The sequence below is a fragment of the Primulina tabacum genome, chromosome 5, assembly GCF_025594145.1.
Source record: "Primulina tabacum isolate GXHZ01 chromosome 5, ASM2559414v2, whole genome shotgun sequence".
In the NCBI taxonomy this organism is placed as follows: Eukaryota; Viridiplantae; Streptophyta; class Magnoliopsida; order Lamiales; family Gesneriaceae; genus Primulina; species Primulina tabacum.
In genome coordinates, this window is record NC_134554.1 from 26,113,297 (window position 1) to 26,125,134 (window position 11,838).

An 11,838-nucleotide genomic window follows, 5' to 3' on the forward strand; every position below is an offset into this window, starting at 1 on the left:
AATGATGTGAGACTACTTATATTAGAAAGATAAGACATAAGGCTATAACTATCATGTTTTAAGTTTTGTTCAAATCATTGTGGAAAATAAGCCAATAGCGCTCCGAAGTGTGTTGTGTATATCGTCGTTCCTACACTGACACATGTTGGGAGATGGTGTATAAATTTTTACTCAAATATCCAAATGACATAAGGCTAATTGGAGATGCAAGCCAAGATATAGGGCTACAACTTTCATGTTTACCACTTTTTCTAAGTATGAAGGGAAGAGGCGTTTCGAAAGCAATCTTTGGAGAAGCTGTGCGCAGAGCGCACGCCCGGGACAGAAAGTGCCGCGCTATGGCGGCAATGTTTGACTGCCCCAGCGTGCCTGGGTCTGTATTTTTGGGTTTTGGACAGTAGGTTCCACGCTAGGGCAGTAAAACTTGACTGCCCCAGCGCCCTGGACAGTGTAAAAACGTGTTTTGAAGTTTGGGAAGGCATAAAATCGAATGAGATCATTTTTTTTAGTCATTTTCCTTTTATTCTTTTCTCTCCATCGGCTTGGAAGCTAGGGTTCCTCATTTCTCCTTCAATCCAATTTCTTTCAAGACATTAATCTTTGATTGAAGCCTTAATCTTTGCTTGGAGATTAGAAGTTCTTCTCCTCAAGAGTCTAGGATCAATGTAAGAAAGCTTATTTTCTTTGGGTAGTGATTGAAGGAAAGATATTGGGTTGTTTGGTTCGAATGTTGAGGTAAGGTTGTTAATATAATGATCGATGGTATTATTATTATCATTGTGTTGTAGGAATCCCTCGAGAGCTAAGCAACTACTTGTATATTGGGTTGTAAGTAGACTTTTTCTTTGAATGCATCTCATCAGCTATGTATATGATAAATGAAGTTTCTATTGATTTTAGATCTTTTAAATCATTGACTGTGTATATTGTATGTAATGATATATTGAAAATAAATGAAATTGTTGACAAGAGCAAAGTAAAAGAGCTAATTTTTTAGCACGCACACCACATGTTTGATAAAATGTTTCAATGAATGTTTTTATGGCTTGATGATTATATGATATTTTGGTGTTACCTATGGTAATTCTAAACCCACTTGACTGAAGTTGATCAACATAATGACATGTACTGTGACTGATTTTGACTGAGACGTACATATGTACCATTGACTGATGACCTATCAATGCCATACAAATGAAAAGAAATGAATTTTTCTATAGATGCCATCTTATAATTATTATATACGCATTTTATTGACTGATGTCATATTATGGTTAAGAAATAGTATGGATTCCTTCTTTACACTATGATATATGTACTTGTTATTTAAAGGTCTACTTGCTGAGTTTTCATAACTCATTTCAGTTATGTTCATGAGATGCAGATGCAGGTAACCGAGATTGATACGGCGGGATGTCAAGATGGAAGAAAGAAATGTGCCAATCTTGGAGGAAGGATGAAATGATTATTTTGTCTATGGATGGTTAAGAATTTATTTTGTTTTGAAATGGTTGAGGTGGTGAATATCTTTTGTTGTAAAATATTTGATATTTTTGGTGTTTAAACTTGACTAAATTATTTTGGTAATCAAATGCAATACTTTTGATTTTGTATATCTTTATGTATTAGTTGTGAGAATTTTTATGATGTATTGGTTTTATTGCTTAAGACATGTGGTGAGTTCCTTTTTACGGGGAAACTCTGTCAAATTTTTTTTAAAGCACATACTTTCCTCCAAGTCTTTTTTTAAAGCTTCCGCATTATAGAGTTTATTATTTTAAAACGGGTCAGGGTGTCACATTTAGTGGTATCAAAGCAGACGTTTTCCGGACCAATGATTTGGCACATGGCTTCTTCTGTTTACGATACTTTGGTATATATATTTCTGCATCTGATTGATGTACTGATATGATGATAAGTATCTTTAATGGTATGTAGATGATTTAAAATGATTTTAAACTGAGATGCAATGTAGGAGATACCACCTAAGAGGAAAGCTGTAGAGGGAGAAGATAGTTCCTCAGTCACGAGTTGTTGATGACGTTTAGTAAGTTGCTCAAGGAGCCAGCAAAAGTTCATGGAGATCAAATCCAACAGTTATTGAGATTGCAGAACCCAGTATAAGGGATAGGTAGAGGTCTTATGAGACATGAGCCCAGTTCAGAGGGAGCGTATGAAAGATTTAAAAGAATGAATCCACCTGAGTTCGTGGGAAGTGCGGACCCTCTTATAGCTATGGAATAGGTTAAAGCCATTGAAGCAATCTTTGACTACCTGCACTTTGAGGATAATGATCGAGTTAGTTGTGCAGCATTTCTTCTGACCAAGACTGTAACGTCCCGAGAATTTGAAGGGTCACATAAACCACATGCATGCAAGTTATTAAATTTCTTTGGTATTTTATTAAATTGTTTTAAAGCATTAAATGCTTGTTTATTTCATTAAATTGTGTTTAATTATTTTTATGCATTTTATGCATAAATATTGCATTGTAGAATTTATTTCATGAAATTTTAAAGGTTCATGCATTAAAGACTTTTAAGTTTCATTTCGCGTTCAAACGAGGATCGGAGACCGGAGAATTTTCAGGAAAATTATTTTAATTACATGATTCATTTTTATTAATTAATATAAGTGTTTTTAAGTGTATTTTTAAAAAATGGGATTTTTAGGTAATTTTTACCTGCATGATTTTATTTTATCCGGTACGCAAATTTTATCGTATCGATGGACTTTTTCAGGGTTCGGCTATTACTTTCAAAAACTTTTTCAACACGAAATATTTTTCAGGAGTATGTTTGGATTCAATGGGCCAACTTTTAAGCTTATTGGACTTAAAACTCTTCTAACTCATTTTTCATTTAAAATTTGGAGCCCATTAACTAAATTATTCCTATATAATTAATTCCCTAACAAAACCCCAACCCTACCACCCTCACACCAACCGACACCCCCATTTTCAGAACATTTTATTCTCGGTTTCAGCATTCTCCAGCTGAGGAAGCTTCGGTTTGCTCTTGTTCTTGCGAAAGGAATTCATCCGGGTCTCCCTCGTCTCGTTTTTGTTCTTCAAACATCATCAGGCACGCTTTGCACTATTTTTTCTGCATCATACCCGTGTTATATACTGTTGATGGTGTTCATGCATAAAATGTTTAGATCTAAGCATTTCCATGAATGATCTTTTCGGTTTTTATGTGTGTATCGTTTCTATTAGTGTGGCTCATGTTTTTTCTGAATATATGTGCAAGGGGCTACTGTGTGGGGTTGTCAAGGACAGGAATAGATCGAGAGTGAGAGCTGTAGGTGCAGGAGTGGGAATTTGAGCGAGTTTTGTCCTAAGCCGTGGAGGCTGTGCAGATCGGGACTTGGTGTAGTGGTTCGATCCTTTGCTTCTGGTACATCAGCCGTGCGAAGGCCTTCTCCAGCCCTGGTGGATCTGAGTCAGGGTCTGGAATGGCTCGAGCCATGCTGGAAACAAGAGAATGGGTGATCGGGCGAGAGAAAGGAGAGTGAGTCTCGGTAAGGAACTTGCTGCGGATCCGGGTTCCTAGCGATTAGGGGTGTGCATGGGGTGGGTGGCCTGGTTCAGGGGCGTTCCTTGGTGTCTGGTCTAAGTCCACAGTAGGTGGGTTTATTGCTGGAACGACAGGGTAGCTTGAGGTGTGAGTTTTTGAGAGATATGTGCACATGAGGTGGGGTAATGGGATAGGACCGAGAGTGGATTTTAGATTCTGGAAATTTACAGCCGTGGGGTATCAGCTTAATGACATTGTTTAGGGCCTATCAAGTGGTTTTTAAAATATGGTAAAAGTTGGGAAAGATTTGGATAAATGTTGAATCGAATCGGATTGAAAACGGAACCACAGTCTAAGTTTTAAAACAATTCGGTTAAGTTATGATATGAGCTCGAGTTTACATCTAGGAATGATTATAAATATGTTTTGGGATGTTTTAAGGAGTTTGGTAAGTTTCGGATCAAAATAATGAGTTTTAGATTTATCCGGGATTTAGTCGCCGCACGAAACATTAATTAAAGAATTAAATTGAAATGCTTAGATTTAAGTTTAATAAAATTATGGAAAATTTTATTTAAGTTCAAATAATTATTAGAAGTCTAAGTTTTTAATTTGGGAATTTTATGATAATGTTTGGTTTAATTCGGGATTAAAACGTATTAATATGTTATAGTTAAAGATTAATTTTTAAGTAATTGATTTAAGCCAAATAAAAATATGGAAAAGTTCATGTAGGCTTAAATAATTATTTGGGACATGTTAGAGTCAATGGAATTAAGAAAATGTCAAAGACATGAAATTTTACATCTATGGAGAAAACGGTAATTTTTGAGTTTACAGGGGCAAAATGGTCATTTTGCACCCGGGGTGAGATGTTGGTCCTGGCAGCGCCCTGAGCACATTTTATCATGTTTTAAATGTTTATGCATCATGTTTACGATTTTTACGCAATTATAATAAATACGGTGCATGCTTGGTTTAAACGAAAAATTACGTATATGCATTATTTTATTAAGTGATGAATATGATGACACGTTTTGAAGGAAGTGATTTAGTTGTGACTAATACGATGACACGATGACATGATGATATGATTGGAGATATCGTGAGGGAAAAGGCCCCAGAGGGAGCCCGTTTACGGTAGAAGGCCCCAGAGGGAGCCCGTTTATGGTAGAAGGCCCCAGAGGGAGCCCGACGATCGTATTTCCATTGACATGATATGAGATATGATGAGCTAAGGCCCGGGCTCAGTGGACGGGTAATACTGCCGCTGATGTCCCTCGCCGTCGGGTACCACGGTTACATGTAGATGGATCCATCGATAGAGCTGATACGAAAGTCACAGCTAATGAACTGAATTCAATTAAAAAGAAAATGTATACGTATATGATGACATGAGATGACATGCTTTAATACGATATGATTTTACACGACACGTTTACGTACATGATAACAAGAGATGACATGTTTTGACACGTATATGATGATATGAGATGACATGATTTGACACGACTTGATTTTATACGACATGTTATATTCATGTTTTTAAAGTTCATGAAAGATATGTTTACGTATATGATAATATGAGATGACATGCTTTGACACGACATGATTTTACACGAGACTTTGATGTTCATGCTTTTAAAGTTCATGAAAGATATGTTTACGTATATGATGATATGAGATGACATGCTTTGACATGACATGATTTTACACAACACGTTTACATTATGCTTTTAAGTTCATGAAAGATATGTTGAGTATGATATTTTTCACTGCTGTGTGCTAGGTATATGTACTTGTTATTAACGGTGCAGGAGTGTTGAGTCTTTAGACTCACTAGGCGTGTGTGATGCAGGTGAGCTTAATGATGAGGAGACTGGAGGTGCCGAACTCTGAGTAGGCAGACCTGGTAAGGTGACACGACCCGAGGACCACATGTTTTTCCGCATTACAATTTATGAGATTGAGAGGAGATGAATATTTTCATACGTTGATGATTTTAAGAATTTTACACGTTTATGTTTACGTATAATTTTAGACGAGTTGGGTTATTTTAAACTGCGCTATTTTTACTGACAAATATTTAAGATCATTTTTGTACATGTTATATTTTTCTATTACGATTTTTACTCCTTTACGTTTATGTTTGATGTTGGTCATTTTAAACTAGTGATATTTTTATTGTAAAATAAAGACAATTATTTTAAATGTTAATTTCGAAAATGCGAGCTTTTATTTAAAAAAAATGTCCAGTAGAATTTTAAAAATGAGCGAGACGTTTCAAAGACTGCACGCATTTGGTGGGAGTCCACGAAGGTAACTGTCAACGTTCAAACCCTCCAATGGAATGCGTTCAAGGAGCTATTTTATGACAAATATTTCTCCACGAATGTCAAGACACAGAAAGTGAAGGAGTTCTTGGAACTAAAGCAGGGAAACTTGAATGTGAATGATTATATATTGAAGTTCGAAGAAGGATGTCTGTTCGTTCCTTTTATTGCTTCGAATGACAAAGATCGAGGGGAACACTTCATGAGAGGCTTGAGAGCTGAGATGAGGAGGGATGTCAGAATGCCTAAGGCCACAACGTACAAAGAGATCGTGGAGAAAGCCCTTATGGCAGAATAAGACGAGAAAGAGATTGAGAAGGAAAGGCAATTGAGAAGACAAAGTTTTAATCAAAAGATCCAAGCTTCGAACCAAAGTTGGAAAGGGGGATACAAAGGCAAAGGAAAAGAAGAACATCGAGGTAAGGCTTATGTGGTTCAGTCTGAGACGAATAGGCCTTTATGTCCCAAATGTAACAAGCCACAAAAGGGTGAATGTATCGTAGGGAGCAACAAATATTACAGATGTGGAGGTGCAGGTCCCATTGCCATCAACTGCACCCAATCTTTAGGCCGAGGACGAATCGCATCTTCTCTTTGACCAAAGAGGGTGTTAATCCAGATACGTCGGTTATATCAGGTACTATTATGATTTCAGGCAATGTAGCTCTTACTTTAATTGATACTGGAGCTACACATTCATTTATGTCTGAAATTTTCATGAGATCGTTGGGTATTGCTTCCTTCGGGCGATGTGATTTATCCTACAATTGTGATTAAAGCTTGTCCTATTCAAGTGAATGAGAGAATCTTATTTGCTGATTTAATTGTGATTCCTATGATAGAGTTTGATGTGATTTTGGGTATGGATTTTCTATCATCGTATCGTGCAGTAATAGATTGTGTTGAAAAGACGGTGCGATTTTCGACAGAAGAAGGTGACAACATGGTCTTCAAGCGTTCAGGTACTTCGCTTGGCACTTCTTTTATTTCTTGCTTGAAGGTGAATAAGATGTTGTTGGTTAAGGGGTGTCAAGGATTTCTGGCGTCAGTAATGGATATGAGTAAGGAATATAATGTGGATGTGAATGGTATTGAAATTGTTCAAGAGTATTCGGATGTCTTTGCCGATGATGTGCCGGGGTTGCCACCCGATAGAGAAGTCGAGTTTATCATTGATGTTGTACCTGGTACTGCTCCTATTTCTAAAGCCCCTTATCGAATGGCACCGAATGAAATGAAATAATTAAAGAACCAATTGCAAGAACTGTTAGATAAGGACTTTATTAGACCGAGTTCTTTACCATGGGGGACACTAGTGTTGTTTGTGAAAAGAAAGATGGGTCACTACATTTGTGTATTGACTACCGAGAGATCAACAAAGTTACAATTTAGAACAAGTATCATTTGCCATGAATTGATGATATTTTTGATCAATTACAAGGGGCAACGGTATTTTCTAAGATTGATCTGCGATCAGGATATCACAAATTGAAAGTGAAAGAAGATGACATACATAACACTTCTTTTCGAACTAGGTATGGTCATTATGAATTTCTGGTATTGTCTTTCGGGTTAACTAATGCGCCGTCAATTTTTATGGATCTTATGAATCGAGTCTTCCAGCCTTATTTGGATAGTTTCGTCATTGTATTTATTGATGATATTCTGGTTTATTCGAAGACTCGAGAACTTCATCGAGAACATTTGAGAACTGTGTTGCAACAATTGAGGGATAACCAGTTATATGCCAAGTTAAAGAAGTGCGAGTTTTGGTTGGACCAAGTGACTTTCCTAGGCCATATTGTTTCTAAAGATGGAATTACAGTGGATCCAACAAAGATAGAAGCAGTGAAGAAATGACTTATTCCTACGACAGTTTCTAAGGTACGAAGTTTTCTTGGTTTGGCAGGTTACTATCGTCGTTTTATAGCCGATTTCTCAAAGATAGCCCTGCCAATGACCGCATTGACAAGAAAGACGGTTAAATTTGAATGGAAAAATGAGTGTCAACAAAGTTTTCAGGAGTTGAAGGATAAATTAACATCGGCTCCAGTGTTGTCTCTTCTTGAAGGAGTTGAAGACTTTGTAGTGTTCACTGATGCTTATAAGAAAGGACTCGGTCCTGTATTGCTGCAGCGTGGTAAAGTAATTGCTTATGCTTCCCGTCAGCTGAAGGATTATGAAAAGAATTACCCGACTCACGATCTTGAGTTGGCAGCTGTGGTATTCGCTTTGAAGATCTGGCGAGATTATTTGTATGGAATAAAGTGTGAGATTTTCTCAGATCATAAAAGCCTTAAATATCTGTTTACTCAAAAGGAATTGAACATGCGTCAGAGGAGATGGTTGGAACTTGTTAAGGATTATGATTGCACTATTAGTTACCACCCTGGGAAGGCGAATGTAGTTTCAAGTGCATTGAGTCGGAAATCAGGAGTTGTGTTGAGTTCTATGATTCAAAATACCTTTATTGTTGGACTTGCAAAGGAATGAGATCGCTTTGGTCGAGAAAGGTACGATAGCTCGACTTTCAGTTTTGGTGATTCGACTTACTTTGAATGATAGGATTAAACATGGATAGCAGAATGATAAGCAATTGATGGAAATGAGATCTATTGCTGAGCTGAAAGGAAATTCTGAGTTTGGTTTAAACAGTGATGGGTTGATGACCTTCAGAGGCCGAATTTGAGTTCCTATCGGCGATGATATTCGACGAGATGTTTTGATTGAGGCGCATACCGCACCATATTCGATACATCCAGGTAATACCAAGATGTATCAAGATCTTCGTCGACTCTTCTAGTGGCCAGGTATGAAGAAGGATATTGCGTTGTATATTTCTGAATGCCTAACATGTCAGCAAGTTAAGATTGAGCACCAAAGACCTGCAGGATTGTTGCAGTCATTGCCGATACCTCAGTGGAAATGGGAACACATCACAATGGACTTTGTTGTCGGACTTCCAAAGACGCAGAAATGTTATAATTCAATTTGGGTTATTGTTGATCGTTTAACCAAGTCATCACATTTTCTTCTTGTCAAGACAACTTATTCGATGAATCAATATGTTGAGGCTTATGTTCAAGAGATTGTTAGAATTCATGGGATACCAGTGTCAATTGTTTCTGATCGTGATCCATGATTTACATCTGAATTCTGGAAGAGTCTGCATAGAGCTTTGGGTACAAAGTTGGCCTTCAGCACAACTTATCATCCTCAGAGTGATAGACAATCAGAACGAGTTATTCAGATTCTTGAGGACATGTTAAGAGCCTGCATTATTGATTTTCCTGGAAGTTGGGATTTGAAGCTGCCTCTTGTGGAATTCACATATAATAACAGTTATCAGTCCTCGATTGGCATGGCACCCTATGAAGCTTTGTATGGGAGAAAGTGTCGTTCACCTTCGTTTTGGGATGAAGTAAGTGAAAGAAAAATGTTAGGACCAGAGTTGGTCAACAAATGGTTGATGTTGTAGCATTGATTCGAGAAAGAATGAAAACTGCTCAGTCTCGACAGAAAAGCTATGCAGATGTTCGAAGAATGCCTTTGGCATTCGAGGTAGGTGATCACGTGTTTGTTAAGATAGCTCCTCTCAAGGGAGTTATGAGATTTGGGAAGAAAGGGAAGTTGAGTCCTCGTTTATTTGACCTTTCGAGATTCTTGATAGGATTGGTGAGCGAGCTTATCGATTGGCTTTGCCTCGGACTTGGATAAAGTGCATAATGTATTTCATGTCTCAATGCTTCGTTAATATGTTTCGAATCCAACTCATGTACTTCGTCACGAACCACTAGACTTAACGCCAAATTTGAGTTATCATGAATGGCCGGTACAAATACTGGATCGAAAGGTTAAAGTTCTTAGAAACAAATAAATTGGGATCGTGAATGTGTTATGGAGTAATCATGTCATCGAAGAAGCAACATAGGAACCCGAGGAATGGAATAGATAATGGATGGGTAGAATAGAAAGTTGATCTTGAGCCAAATAGGTATTGGAAGTGCTAAATTGGTATGAAAACTATGGCAGTAGTTCTGATTTTTAGCATAATATTTTGTGTTTTGATCCAAATGATTTGAGGTCACTTTCTTTAGAAAGATAAGACATAAGGATATAATTATCATGTTTTGAGTTTTGTTCAAATCATTGTGGAAGATAAGTCAATAGCTCCCCGAAGTGTGTTGTGTGTATCGTCGTTCCTGCACTGATACATGTTTAGAGATGGAGCATAAATTTTTACTCCTATATCCAAATGACATGAGGTCAATTGGAGATGCAAGCCAAGATATAGGGATACAACTTTTGTGTTTACCACGTTTTCTAATTATGAAGGGAAGAGGCGTTTCAAAAGCAATCTTTGGAGAATCTGTGCGCAGAGCGCGCGCTGGGACAGAAAATGCCGCGCTAGGGCAGTAATGTTTGACCACCCCAGCGCACCTGGGTCTGTATTTTTGGGTTTTAGACAGTAAGTTCCGCGCTAGGGTTGTAAAACTTGATCGCCCCAACGCCCTGTACAGTGCAAAAACGTGTTTTGAAGTTTGGGAAGGCATAAAATCGAATGAGATCAATTTTTTACTCATTTTCCTTCTCTTCTTTTCTCTCCATCGGCTTGGAAGCTAGGGTTCCTCATTTCTCCTTCAATCCAATTTATTCCAAGACATTAATCTTTGATTGAAGCCTTAATCTTTGCTTGGAGATTAGAAGTTCTTCTCCTCAAGAGTCCAGGATCAAGGTAAGAAAGCTTATTTTCTTTGGGTTAGTGATTGAAGGAAAGATATTGGGTTGTTTGGTTCGAATGTTGAGGTAAGGTTGTTAATATAATGATCGATGGTATTATTATTATCATTGTGTTGTAGGAATCCCTCGAGAGCTAAGCAACTACTTGTATATTGGGTTGTAAGTAGACTTTTCTTTTGAATGCATCTCATTATCTATGTATATGATAAATGAAGTTCCTATTGATTTTAGCTCCTTTAAATCATTGATTATGTATATTGTATGTAAAGAATATTGAATAGAAATGAAATTGTTGACAAGAGCAAAGTAAAGGAGCTAATTCTTTAGCACGCACAACACGTGTTTGATAAAATGTTTCAATGAATGTTTTTATGGCTTGATGGTTATATGATATTGTGGTGTTACCTATGGTAATTCTAAACCCACTTGACTGAGACGTACATGCGTACCATTGACTGATGACCTATTAATGCCATACAAATGAAAAGAAATGAATTTTTCTATAGATGCCATCTTATAATTGTTATATACGCATTTTATTGACTGATGTCATATTATGGTTAAGAAATGGTATGGATTCCTTCTTTACACTATGGTATATGTACTTGTTATTTAAAGGTCTACTTGCTGAGTTTTCATAACTCATTTCAGTTATGTTCATGAGATGCAGATGCAGGTAACCGAGATTCATACGGCGGGGTGTCGAGACAGAAGAAAAAAATGTGCCAATCTTGGAGGAAGGATGAAATGATTATTTTGTCTATGGATGATTAAGAATTTATTTTGTTTTGAAATGGTTGAAGTGGTGAATATCTTTTGTTGTATAACATTTGATATTTTGGGAGTTTAACCTTAACTAAATTATTTTGGTAATCAAATGCAATACTTTTGATTTTGTATATCTTTATGTATTAGTTGTGAGAATTTTTATGATGTATTGGATTTATTGCTTGAGACATGTTGTGAGTTCCTTTTTACGGGGAAACTCTGTCAAATTTTTTTTAAAGCACATACTTTCCTCCAAGTCTATTTTTAAAGCTTCCGCATTATAGAGATTATTATTTTAAAACGGGTCAGTGTGTCACAGTGCATCTCATTGGCTGTTTTTCTTGGGTCGGCCGTGTTCACTTTTTAAGTAGTTCAAACATGGTTCAGGGATAGTTTAGGCTCTTGGATAGTAGGTTAGTTGTTGGCTAAGTATGGTTCTAGTCCCGAGTCGTTTGGTAAGTCGTAAGATATTATAATTA

At 37.0% G+C, this 11,838-nt stretch overlaps 1 long non-coding RNA gene across 1 annotated transcript; it reads left to right on the forward strand.

Annotated features, from left to right (window-relative positions):
* Positions 1 to 2,931: 2,931 nt before the first annotated feature.
* LOC142544946 (uncharacterized) lies at positions 2,932 to 11,490 on the forward strand. Its single transcript, XR_012820151.1, has 3 exons — positions 2,932 to 3,083; positions 5,377 to 5,430; positions 11,262 to 11,490. It is a non-coding gene; the product is annotated as an uncharacterized LOC142544946 (long non-coding RNA).
* Positions 11,491 to 11,838: the final 348 nt, after the last annotated feature.